Below are 12927 nucleotides of genomic sequence, written 5' to 3' on the forward strand. Positions count from 1 at the left end.
AGTCAAGTCCTATGTCCAGGATGTTCCACTCACAAAGACATAGAGACGGAGATCAATGCAATAAGCAAGAGGCTTAGTGATCCAGTATACTGGGGTTGCCCCTCAGTCGGGGCAAAGGCGACCATGAGGAACAAAAGCACACACTCTTTATACCCTTTTCAGAATATAGGTTTTGGTTTACAGCATGAGTTGGTTATCTCTCATTGGTGGAACCCATTGTCCTTTGTGCCCCAGGTGAGGAGGAGATACCTTTTTGCACTTAGAAGGTGTGGGGAGAGATCCGCCCTTCACTGAGGATGGGATGTTTCCTGGAACCTACCTGACTTTAAGCTTAATGGACATTCCTGGCTTCCCGGTATTTTTATGAGGTGTTCCTGTTTGCTCAATTCTTACATCTCCTTGTCTCTGGAGCAACGAGGGCAATGGGATCCACATGACAGGCCTGCTATGAAGATTAAATAAGATGAGAAACAGAAACGGATTGGAGTCACACAGTGAAGACCCAAATGCAGCTGCATCTATGCTGTTTCCTTGCTGCCTCTCCTGCCCAGAGAACTGCATCCATTTTCTGAAGCCACAGTCTTAGCCTATTCAGAGAGTTAAATGGTATTATCCAGGACTCCCCAGACACAGGGCTGAGATCAATGACCATTTCTTCCCCACCACCACCCCTGGAACACTCTGTTTCCAAGCATTCTGCAGGGGTCTGCAGAAGGACATGTGTTCCTCTGACCCTGTAGACCCTGTTCTGCAACTTGCACCAACCATGACTTAATGTTTAAGCAGATGCACCATGGATGGAGTCACAGGGAAGAAACCTAGCTGCTAGCTTGCTGTGTGTGGTAAGGTGTGCTACAGACCTACTACTCAGGAGGTACATTGTACCTAGTGGGCATGTATTCCATGAAGTTCTGTCTTGGTTCTGCATTCCTTAGTACACATAAACCAAAAACAATCACTGGGGCTAAGTTAGATTGCTCAGTCAGTAAATTGTTTGCCCTGAAGGCATGAGGTCGTGAGTTTAATTCCCAGAACCCCCCATAAAAAAAATCCAGGCATAGTGATGTGTGCTGATAGTCCCAGTGTTGGAGAGGTAGAGACAGGGAGATCCCTGGTCCTTTCTGGCCAACCAGTCTAGCATACTTGATGGCCTCCAGGCCAGTAAGAGAGTCTGTCTAAAAAGAAAAATCTCAGCCAGTGCCTAGGGAATAACAGTCAAGATTATCTCCTCCTCATATGCATGCACACACCTACATATACACCTGCACATGCATGTGCACATACACCCACTTACACATCTAAATGCACATAAACATGCACACACACACACACACACACACACAGTCCCAGTCTTACACGTAATAGAAGAAACAAGTATTTATTGTGTAATTACCATTGCCTGGCACTGCAGCAGCTATGTTATTTATGCTAATCAATCTTTATAAATCTGCAGAATAAGTAATACATGTCATGAACTTTATTGTAACACATGGGGAAGCTGATGCTGAGAGAAGCTGAGACACTTATTTAAGACCATCAGTAATTAGTGAATTTCAAAGAGTGATTAAGGGGAGCTGGGAGATGGCTTAGAGGGTAAAGGGCTGGCTGCACACCCAAGCTTGAGAACCAGAGTTCAGATCCATGGCATCCACCACCCAGGATAGGTAGAGCCAGGGTCTGTACAACACAGTTGTACAACACAGTTCTGTAATCCCGATAGGGACAGAAGAATTCCTGAGAGCTAGCCTGGTAAAACGGAGAACAAGACACTCCCGGAAACAAACACGGCGGAAAAAAGATTGCTGTCATCTGACCTCCACAAGTGTGCCATGACACACAGGTGCCTGCAGGGAGAGAAAGGCAGAGGGTGAGGAGGGAGAGAAAGAAGAATTATTTGCTAAGGAAATACATTTACCATCCTCTCTTATTTTTGCCTGACCAAAGGGACAGTTTTTACTGCTGCCCAGCCTGACATTTCCTGCTAGAGGCAAAAGATCCTTCTCTCTAATCCAGTCTTGAGTGGAGAGCAGCTGGGGCCGGTCTAATAGCTAGCTCCACAACCAGCTGTCCTTCAGAGAGTGAGACACCAGGAACCAACCTGAATGGGTCATATTTGGAGTCCTCCTCTGAGGACAAAGGGGGCTGGACTTTGAAGGGAGACAGAGGCAGAGAGAAGCCTCCTGACACCCATGCTCAGGAGTTTCTGTTCCCAGTGTCGGCCACCATCTTAGCCCTGGGTTGTCATTCTCATGGGTCCACATCAAGGTCCTCCCACCTGGGCTGATATTCTCTAGGGAGTGATGTACAAAGCCCAGCTCCTCCTCAGCAGGACTTTCTTGACTGCTGCACAGTAAGTAGCCTGTAGATCCACTGACCTGGCTCCTACTCTGCACCTGAGCATGCTTTTCCCCATTCCCAGCCCCATCCTTCTTCAAAAGTCATCTTCCAGGAAGATGGCCATAATGAGCCCCATAGGCAGAGTCCTAGCCATCCCTTATTTTGGATGCTATGGGTAGCCTTGCCTGGGCAGTAATGATCAGCATGCTCACATATGTAACTTGTTAACAAATATTTACAAGCATTTAAGAAAGCATTGTGTTTCCTCAGTCCACAGAAATCCCAATGAATGTTCTCGAAGGTCAGATCCTGTTCAGATATTTCTGGTCCTGTTCAATTTCTCCTCATCCTGTTCCATTCTGATCCCCTCCCTCCCCCCCCCCAGACACCTCCTAAGCCCTGTTCTTTCTGAGGCCATTTTTCTATAGCTGGCCAATCTTCCTGAGCAGAGGTATCCCTGATGGGCTTGCTGCAGGTCAGGTCACTGAATCCCAGACTCTGTCATATGCCACAGCTGTGGCCAAAGTCACTGGAGCCTCAGCTCTCAGACTCAGGGAGTTTGTGAAGATGCAGATGCCCTGGCCATATTCTTGATCCAGGTCCTGTCCTGATTCACAGGTCTGAAATGGGTCCCCATGACCCCATGCTAGTCATCCACTATTGTAAAGCTATGTAGCCCCTGGTGTCACATTTTAAACAATAGCTACTTTATTTGCTCACTGTCCATAGTTAAGGACTTGGAATAAGGCCCAAGAATGACTCCCAGTCAAGACCTGGCTGGGATCCTGGCTGGATGGAAACATTCTACGTGAATAACACCAGGCCTCTCCCCTGCTGGGAATCCATGTCTGATGTCTTACAAGGCAGCTCCCTTCTGCCAGACAAGTTCACATTCCAAACATGGAAGGTAAAAGTCGCACCTTTGTCCAAAGCCCAGTCTAGAAAATCGGTCTACCTCTTTTTATAGCTCAAATTAAGTTACAGGCCTGGGTGTGGTGGTGTATATTGGTAATCTCACCACTGGGGAGACAGGAATCCATCCCTTGGGCTTGCTGCTGGCCAGCCTGGCCTAACCAACAAGCTCCTGGCCAAGGACCAGAGACTGGCCTGTGACCAGCAGAGAAATTTTATGTCAAAAGGAGGAGGGGGATGGGGAATGGAAGGGAGGAGAAGAAGGAGGGGACTGAAGAGGAAGAGGAAGAGGAGGAAGAAGAAGAGGAAGAGGAGCAGGAGGAGGAGGAGGAAAAAGGTGGTCGACTCCTAACAAACAGCACCTGAGCTTGTCCTCTGGCCTCTATTTTCATACTCATGTCCCCCCCACAAAATAATAATAAGTCACAAAAGCTAGGCTGAGGGAGAGGCGCACACACAACACACACACACACACACACACACACACACACACAGAGGCAGATACAGGGAGGAGAATGTCAACTCAGATGAGTCAGAGAGGCAAGAAATGCTAGGCTCTGGGCATCTAGATTGTCATAATTGTACAAACACTTCCCCAGTGAGCCTGATGCATCCGACATCTGGCAGCCATGGCCGGAGGACCTGCCTGTCATCTTCCCCCTTCTCCTCCTGCCATTTAAGGCACAGCCGTAGACTTCGTCATAGCACTGACACTAATGAGCTGATGGCTGATGTCTTCTGCTCTCTGCTGAAATCAATCCTGTCTTTATATTGGGAAAGTGATCACTAGCCACCAGTGGTCTTGATGAAGTGGGAGGGGAGGAAGGAGGCTAAGGGCACACCAGCTGTCCTCCCCTCTTCCTATCTTCATCTAGGAGCAGACAACTTTGTCGACTTCCTTCCTGGGCTGAATGGTCTCAGCCCTTCCTTGAGTTAGTTCTGAATTATGCTTAGGGAAGTAACTATGAATTCTTTTTTTTTTTTTTCAAAGTACCCAGAAGGTGACATGTCCCAAGGGCTATGTAAATGTTTAGAGGAGACATTAAGGTAGGACTGTTTTATACCCATCACCTCTTCTGCCACATCTAAGACCCTTGAAGGCCTGAAAGTGAAAATTATTGGGGGTGGTATTTTAAATGGTAGTCATAGAACCAGGCCCTGATCGGATAATTGATTACAGCATCATCAAAGAGATACTTATTTCAGACAGCTGGGAGGCTAGGGAATTCTCTAGACAGAATGTCCTTTCTTGTCAAACTAGAGGCCGGACCCCTATGGCCACAGTGTCTTTGTGAGCCCTTCCCCTGACTACCCATGTCCCTCTTGGATATCTAATGTCACTCAGATGTTTAGACTTTGCCCTATAATTCCTGATATCACACTGGGACAGGGAAACTACTCTGCCCCTTTGGCACTTGCCTGGCAGATTCCTTGTGACTTCCTTAGCATCAATAGTCACCAAATATTTATATGTTTTCCTAAACTGCAGCTCAGACATTTGGGCGGGGAGGCGGGGAAGGGAGGACAGGGTGTGTGTGTGTGGAGTTGGTAGTAGAAGATGCCCAAGAGAGCAGATGGATTCAAATCAGCCTTCCATGACCAACAACATGACCCGGCTGGGGTGTCACAGACTCTGGAAAAGCTATTCTACAGACTGAATGGAGCCGCCTGCTGGGTTGTTAGCTTTCCTCCTGGCTCAAGAACTCTGCTCAAGCTTTGTTCCTGAGCTTTCATCCTGTGGGTTCTAAGCAAGTAGACATTGGTAAACAGGTGCGTCTCCCCATGAATGCTGGCTCCAGGCACTCTGGGCGAGGGAGGAGTTTGTCCATATGTATTCACAGGCTGTTTCTCTGTGCACAGAGAAGGCAGGAATAGGACGCTATTCTGGTCTTGACTAGGAAGCCATTGCGTCTTGCATTTCCTTGTCTCCAAAGGGCAACGTTGTTCCTTGTTGCTTTCATTTGCATGCACCAGAAGACAAAAGGTTGCAGATTTGCAGAGAGGAAAGGCTCTGGAGGGAGTGGCCATAGCTTCTCATTTGGATAGCCAGCCCTGCTCTCTTAAGATGGGTGCTCCTAATTAGAGATCTTAGAAATCAGCACCTAGGAGTGATATTTCACACTTACAAGCAAGTTTAAGTTAAGTCGACAGCAATGAGCCCTCCAGACTAATGGGATGGAGGTGGTTTTTCCACTCAGAAAAAATTTTTTTCATCCATGCTAGTTTGCCTGGAGAAGTACTGTTTTCTCTCTTGAGCTAAGGGCAAAAGCTTTATTAACAAAGCTAATATATGGCGTAGATGTGGTCTAGCCTGAGGATACCAGGGCACCAGCCCCCAAAACCTTTGATGACCTCTGGTAAGGACCTGTGGCTAAGCTTGGCAGTCTGACTGACAAGACAGTAAGAAAGAAGGTGTTAGCATTTTGTCTAAGCTCCGCCCCACAGTTACCTGGCAACAGCCAGTATACCTGACTCACTATAAAAGGGGTTATTTACCCCCTCTGCTCTTTTTGGCTCTCTTGCCTTCTTGCTCCCTGCTCTGTCCCCTCTCCCCTTCTTCATTCCTCTCTCGGAGTGGCCTGCCTCTACTTCTCTACTCTCTCTCCCTGCCTTTCTCTGTCTCTACTACCCTCTCAACTCCCCTCCCATGTCCTGAATAAACTCTGTTCTATACTATACCATCATGTGGCTGGTCCCTCAGGAGGAAGGGATGCCTCAGCATGGGCCTGCAAAGGCACCCCCTTCCTCCATACCTGACTATACCTCCACCAAACATATTCCTTCTCTCCTTTATCTTTTTACAAAACACAACAGAAGGTGTCCAACATGAAGATAAAAAGAGTTTGTTTAGGGACAAGATCACACAAGGGGCTCATGAATCAATAGTTAACGATTATTTAAGTTGAGAAAGTTGTTAGTGGGTCACCCTGGAATGCACACTGTGAGTGGACTAATGGCAAATCTGATTAGGGAGGCCTTGTTTCCATTAGGGCAGTCAACCTTTGAACACCTTTGAACATGGAGCCTTAATTTCCACAAAGCAATATTTGATTTCACTCTGTGAGGCAGGTAGGAGTCTTGTATGAGGATGTTTCAAATGGGGAAAGTCATATGAGGCAAAACCTCGAGAAAGAGGTGGTGAACTCCTGGGTTGGAACTCAGCACCCACCCGCATGAGGGTGATGATAAGGGTGATTGAGGGGTTCAGGGGATGAAATACAAGGTGGTCATGGGGTTATAAACACTAACTGTGACGTCTGGCATTTGGACCCCAAACTCACAGGAATTGTGGGAACTGGACCCACTGTGATGGTTTACTCTTGTTGTCAACTTGGTTAGACTTAGAGGAGCCATGGAAACAAACCTCTGAGTGTCTAGGAAGGTGTTTCCAGAAAGATTTAACAAACCAGGGAAGACTCACTCTAAATGTAGGTAGAGCTGTCCCACGGGCTGGGGCCTGGATGGAATGAAAAGGAGATCTCGACCTACATGCCAGCATGTGACTCTCTACTTCCTGACTGTGGATATGCTCATGTGCTCAGGCTCCTGCTGCCCGTGACTGTCCCCTCAGTGTGTGAGCCAAAACAAACCCGTCTGCCCTGACATCTGTCAGGCATTTTGTTACAACAATGAGAAAAGTGACCATTACCTTTACCACACAGTAGTCAATAGAGGTAGAGATGGGAAGACTGAGGCAGAGCCAGCAGAACCAGACTAGTGCCATGAAGGTCTGACCTATCACAAGAGCAATGGCTGCAAGAGAGTGCACAGCCAAGAGAGGAATTGGAGAGAGAGGAGAAGAGGAAGGAGGAGAGGGGAGAGGGAAGCATGAATTTTTTTGGATGAGAAAGTGAGTTGAGGGTGGTGCTGTCGAAATGGAGAGAGATGTAGGGTATTTGGAGAGATGGTGCTATGGCTTGTAGCTTGCATGTGGAATGTCCCACAAAGACCCAAGTGATAAAGGCTTGATCTCCAGCCCATGGTACCACTGGGAGGTGGGAGGATCTTTAAAAGATGCACCCTAGTGAGAGCCTTAAGTTCAGTGAGTGTTCTTGAAGGAGCTAGTGAGAACCCGGGTGCCTCCCTACACCCCACACCTTCCCTTCTTCCTTCTCTTCCCTCCTTTTCCTCTACCTCAGATACCAGCAGCTGAGAGACTCTCCTCTACCAAGCATCATGTGTTCCTCACATGATGTTCTGCCTCAACACAGGATCATCAATGAGGCGGATGCACCGCAAACTGAATTCTCCAGAGCTGTGAGCCAAATGATGCTTTTCTCTCTATAAGCTGACGTAACTTCGGTATGTGTTATCACAGGGGCAGGATGGTGACCCACACACAAGGGATGCTGGATCCCTAGGTTCCTTGTCAGGAAGAGAGGACCAAGTCTAAGCCAGTGCCAAAAACACAGCTGTTGACTGGATCATTTGGACATTACCTGAAGAGACAAAGGGCCTGGCACGGTTTCCTGAGGGAGAAGCCTAGAGGAATGTGGGAAAGGTTAGGGAGGAGACCAGGGAGCAGCTTGGAATGAACATGGAACCTGGGAGCTGCCCTCTCTTGGGTGATAGCGTGCATAGGAAGGTGGTGAACAGTCACACTGCAGCAGCTGCTGAGGGGAAAGAAATAACACCCAATGATTTCTGGGTCTCTCTGGGAGAGGTACAGGTTAGGAGGGCCAGGGTAACTGAGAATTCTGACCATCTCATACCCCTTTAATTGTCCATACGAGCCCCACTTGGACAAGCCAGCCTTCTCACCAACTATGGAATGTTCTGCCATAGCTCACAGACCTAGGCAACTGCTACGAGGGTCAGGGTTTAGTTACATGGCTTAGAGTGCGCTTTCCAGCATGAAGAAGTCTGTCTCACACTCAACAGTATATTGTCCCGAAGAGCCTGGCACTGGGTCTTCCCATGGCTCTAGATCTGGGTACTCTCATATGCTTCCCCCAACTCCAGTGTATGAGTCTTTGTGTTATCTGTGTTTGTGAGCCCCCCTTTCTTCCAAATACACCCATGCTGATTAGAAACCATTCTGTTCTGGTGTGCCATCTTGCCTCAGCTGCCTCTCTTCCTCAGGCTTCTAGAGAAGCAATTGCTTAGAAAAGATCCAAGTTCATTCTTATACTCTTTACCCAGCCTTCGAAACCCTGACTGTGAATCCTTCAGGAACCGTCTGAACCAGCCTCTCCCTAATTCTTGTTCACAGCCATTTTGTATCTCCTCAGTGGATTCCCATTGCCCTGAAGACAAAAGCTGCAATTGCCCAGGAACTGCCCAGTTGCCAAGCCTGGCATCTGTGTCCTTCCCTAGCCTGTCTCTTCTGCACTCAGCCACACCAGGAGCAATTCCCACACTGCACTCCGCCTCAGGGCCTTTGCACGCACACATTGCTTCTGTTCCAGAGTTGGCATCATTTCCCAGGCCTGCCTGACACCTCAATTGTTTCTTTCACCGCATCTCTTTAACACTCCCTGACTCTCCAGTTTGCTTTGTAAATGTTACATTCTCAGGGCTCTGAACAATTTGATAAATATCCTTTTCACCCATTATCTATAAGGGATGATGTCTTTCCTCTCTCTGTTGTATCTACAGAGCTTGACCCAGGGCTCAGGGAGGAGTCACACATCACATCTGTGTGTTGAAAGAATGGGGCAGAGCTGGTGACCTCTTTTAATCCCTGGACACATTTATCTCAGGAACCAGATGTTTCTTTACCCCCTAGAAGGGCGATATGACTTTCCCAGAGCAAGGCTGTGTGTTGCTTTGTAGCAATAACCCCCAAATTCCACCTGGATAAACAAGAAGGGTTATTTGAGAAGCTAGCCCTAGCCGGTCCTCACATACTGGACTCCCATTATCCTCCATAGCCAGGACTACCAGCAGCATCAGGCACAGGCCCGGAAGTAGCTTAGCCCTATACTCTGGCAGGCTGAACCAACAGGTGGCTGAGCTTAGAAGTTCTGACCTATCCTTTCCCAAACAGGCCTGTAAAGCCTGAGCTGGCATCCACTTACAAGAAGGAACTCCAACAGACAACTTAGAGGTGGGGAAATGTTAGGACTCAAGGGCACTGGGAGGGAGGACCAATCTGCTTGCTCAGGACAGGGAACTAGCAAGCATGAGGTTTCATTTCTCCAAGTGGAAAGAGACAGGAGGTGACAGTCCTCAGCTTACTGAGGAAAAGTTGGGGATAGAAGGTCAGACAGCTGTCTGGAGCCACGTGGATTGGCAAGACTTGAGCCAGACTTTGATAAAAGTGTTTTCACTGTCACAGGAACCCTAGTGACTTTGAAACTGGGCCAGGGTGGAGTCTTTTCAGCCCAAGGTCCTGTGCTCCAGGGGTCAGACTATCCTCTACAGACTCCCCTTAAGCAGGGCAACCCAGTTTCTTCCTGGTGGCCATTGGTGGCTTCCCTGCCAGTTCTAGGGCCTCCTTGACTTCCTCCTGCCCTTTCCCTGCCTTGGCCTTTGAGACCAGATCATTTATTAAAGAGATTCACCCAAGTTGAAAGGCCACAGAATTATCAACTTTTTGTCTTTCTTTCTTTCTTTTTTCTTTTCTTCTTCTTTTTTTTTTTCCCCAAGACAGAGTTTCTCTATGTAGCCCTGGCTGTCCTGTAAATCTGTAGACCAGACTGGCCTCAAAACTCAGAAATCCACCTGACTCTGCCTCCCAAGTGCTGGGATCAAAGGCATGCGCCACCAGTGCCTGGCTCTTGTTTTCTATCTGTTTCTTCCTTTCTTTCTTTCCTCCTCCTCTTCTTCCTCTTTCTCCTCTTCTTCCTTTTCCTCTGCCCTTGCCTCCATGACCTGAGACAAGATTTCTCTATGTTTCCCTGGTTGTCCTAGAACTCTCTCTATAGACCAGACTGGCCTCAAACCCAGAGATTCATCTGTCTCTGCTTCCCAAGTGCTGGAATTAAAAATGGGCACCACTATACCCAGAGATCCAGAGATTCTCTTCCCCCTCTTCCTCTTCTTCTCCTCTTCCTCCTCTTCTCCTTCATCTCCTCTCCTACTCCTCTTCTTCCTCTTCTTCTTCCTCCTCCTCCTCTTCCTCCTTCTCTTCTTCCCCCTTCTCTTTTCCTCTTTCTCTCCCTCCTCCTCTTCTTTTCCTCTTCCTCTTCCTGCTCTTCTTCCTCTTCCTTTTCCTCTTCCTCCTCCTCTCCTCTTTCTCCTTCTCCTCCTCTTCCTCTTCTTCTTCTTCCTCCTCCTCTTCCTCCTTCTCTTCTTTTCCTCTTTCTCTCCCTCCTCCTCTTCTTTTCCTCTTCCTCTTCCTGCTCTTCTTCCTCCTCCTTTTCCTCTTCCTCCTCCTCCTCTTCTTCTTCCTCCTCTTCCTCTTCTTCCCCCTTCTCTTCTTTTCCTCTTTCTCTCCCTCCTCCTCTTTTCCTCTTCCTTTTCCTCCTCTTCCTCCTCCTCCTCCTCCTCCTCCTCCTCCTCCTCCTCCTCCTCCTCCTTCTCCTTCTTCTTCACAAATAGTAACTGGCCTTGGGCTGTGGTGCTGGATAGGCAGGGCTGGGCTCTTGCTAGCAGGGCCTATCATTTCCAGGTTAGAGGTTGTCAGGAAGGCCTTGTGATCAGACCTAGAATTGGTTGATGACAGCTGCTCTCTTCAACCTTTCAGGACTGGATTGGCCAGCCTCCCTTCAGTATCCCTTCAGTTGACTGGTTAGAACAGCCTTCCCCACTGCAGGGCTTCCTGGATACCAACCTGGTGGGGGAGCTGATCTCTGTCCATTCTTGCAAGCTCTGCTATCATTACATAGAGTCAGCTAATTGAACACTTGCTGGGAGTTAGTTTCACTTCCCCTTTCCTAGGTTAGAGAAAGAACATTCCATATGTGAGTGTTCATACTGATGGTACAGGTAGAATTGCAGAGCTAGGATATAAATCTTCAAGTTAATTTGTCATCTCAAATTTTGCCTCCTAGGAAGTAGGCTGGGGAGAGTTATTCTCAAAGCCTCTGGCAGATTTAGGGTTGGAGATGGGTGTCTTGAAAACGGGCTCCTGGGCAGCAAGACCCCGATTCAGGTGAGGGCCTTGTCCCCACAACCCACCAGCTCTATTTGAAAACAACTCCACCTACCTCTGGCTCCCATTCATGCTAATTGCCAACACACCCAAAGAACGCAGGTTGCAGGTGGCTGATGCTCCGTTGTTTCCTATTTTTCTGCCTCTCTTCCCTGAATTTCCTATTTCCAAAAGACACCAGCCCTGTCACGGTGTTGGTCTGGCTCATTTCCTACCCTCGCCAAAGGGGGGGGGGGCATAAAAAAGCAACAGCTGCTGGCAAATCCGCTCGGGCGCTGGGCGCCTCCTCCGCGCGCGTCTCCTGTTGCTTCTTCAAGCCTCACTTCCCTCTGCGAAGAGCTCGCAGAGAGCAGGGCGAGGACGACAGCACAGGGGTCTGCGAGGGGATCCAGAAGCCAGCGGACAAGAGCGACCCGGGAGCCCAGCCAGTCAGCCCCCTCTGGGAGGCGGGAAAGCTGCAAGCCGCGCCCACCGCCCTGCCCCCAGCGCGCCACTCCCGGCTGCTGGGACTCTGCTCGTCCTCCTGGGATCCGCTCGGAGGGGACCCAACGCCTAGGTGAGCAGCAGGGGAGGTGGGCAAAGTTGGCGCCTTCTTCCGAGTGGAGGAGGCTTGGGTGGGGATCCGTCACTCTAGCGCCTGGTTCCTCCGAGTGTTGTTTGTATCAGTGGGTGTGTGCCCAGGTCCCTGCCTGGGCGGCGGGAAACGGATTTGGAGATGTAAACAAGTAGATGAGCTTCCGAAGGCTAAGGATCCCGGGATGGGGATGCAGGCAATGGTGGTGGGAGATGCTGGTGGCTGAAAAATGCTTTCGAGGCTGCCCTGAGCTTGCACCAGGAGCTCCAGAAGAAGGACAGAGGACCCTTAACAGGGGAGCTTCCCTTTGTTACTCGGAAGCTGGAAACCCTGCGGGGAAAGGAAATGCAAGGACCCGGGAATGTAGCTGGATGTGTATGTGGACACATGAGCCACGCAAAATGGAATTTGCTGGCTTGGTGCTTGTGGGGTGTGGGCGTGGGCTGCGGGAGTGGAGAAGGGGCCCTGTAGACGGCGTTGGGGTTCTAGGGTGAGGGGATTCATCTGACTGCATGGCCTTCTTTTGGTCTGTCCAGCTCGGTTTTCTTTTCAGGGCTGCTAGTAACCCTATCCCCATCGTTCCCCACCGGGGCTGGCCCTGATGGAGCCTCCCCGCTTTGTGTCTGCCCAGGGCTTTCCTGTAGAGTTGGTTGAGAGCCTCGGTCTCTGGGCGTCTGCTCCCTGGAGCAGTCAGGTTGGATAAACGGGCCCACCCAAGCTACCTCCAGCCTCCAGATCCAGAGGTTGTGGTGGCTGGAGGCTTGGCCCCACCGACGTGCCCTCTGTCTTTATTCTCTTTGTCTAACCTGTCTTCCCGCACTACTGGAACTGGGATTTCCACCTTTGTAGAGGGACCAGTGGGCATCTCAGCCCTCTCAAGGACCCTTGGCTCTGGTGTTCTGGCTGCCCTCATATTGTAGCTGTATGAATGTGTGTATCTGTTTTCCAACTTGGCCTTTTGCACGTGACCTGTCTCATGGTTGCCATGGAAACCCCTCCACTTCAACCTTCCTCCGTTTTCTGCCCATTCCTCACCTCCAATTGCCTCCCCTCCCCCCAGTATGGT

General features: G+C 49.4%; 1 protein-coding gene and 1 long non-coding RNA gene across 3 annotated transcripts in view; one reads left to right on the forward strand and one right to left on the reverse strand.

Annotated features, from left to right (window-relative positions):
* Positions 1-1804: 1804 nt before the first annotated feature.
* LOC116073773 lies at positions 1805-11712 on the reverse strand. Its single transcript, XR_004111897.1, has 3 exons — positions 11343-11712; positions 10967-11069; positions 1805-1844 (listed from the first exon to the last, which is right to left on the reverse strand). It is a non-coding gene; the product is annotated as an uncharacterized LOC116073773 (long non-coding RNA).
* Fxyd6 (FXYD domain containing ion transport regulator 6) overlaps positions 11517-12927 on the forward strand; it is a 25332-nt gene continuing 23921 nt past the window's right edge. The window contains exon 1 of one of the 2 annotated variants that reach the window (XM_031345838.1): positions 11517-11843. The gene's annotated coding sequence lies outside the window, so the exon portion shown is untranslated. The remainder of the gene's footprint in view (positions 11844-12927) is intronic. The other variant, XM_031345837.1, reaches the window with a different exon arrangement.

Source organism: Mastomys coucha, unplaced genomic scaffold (genome assembly GCF_008632895.1).
Source record: "Mastomys coucha isolate ucsf_1 unplaced genomic scaffold, UCSF_Mcou_1 pScaffold23, whole genome shotgun sequence".
NCBI lineage: Eukaryota > Metazoa > Chordata > Mammalia > Rodentia > Muridae > Mastomys > Mastomys coucha.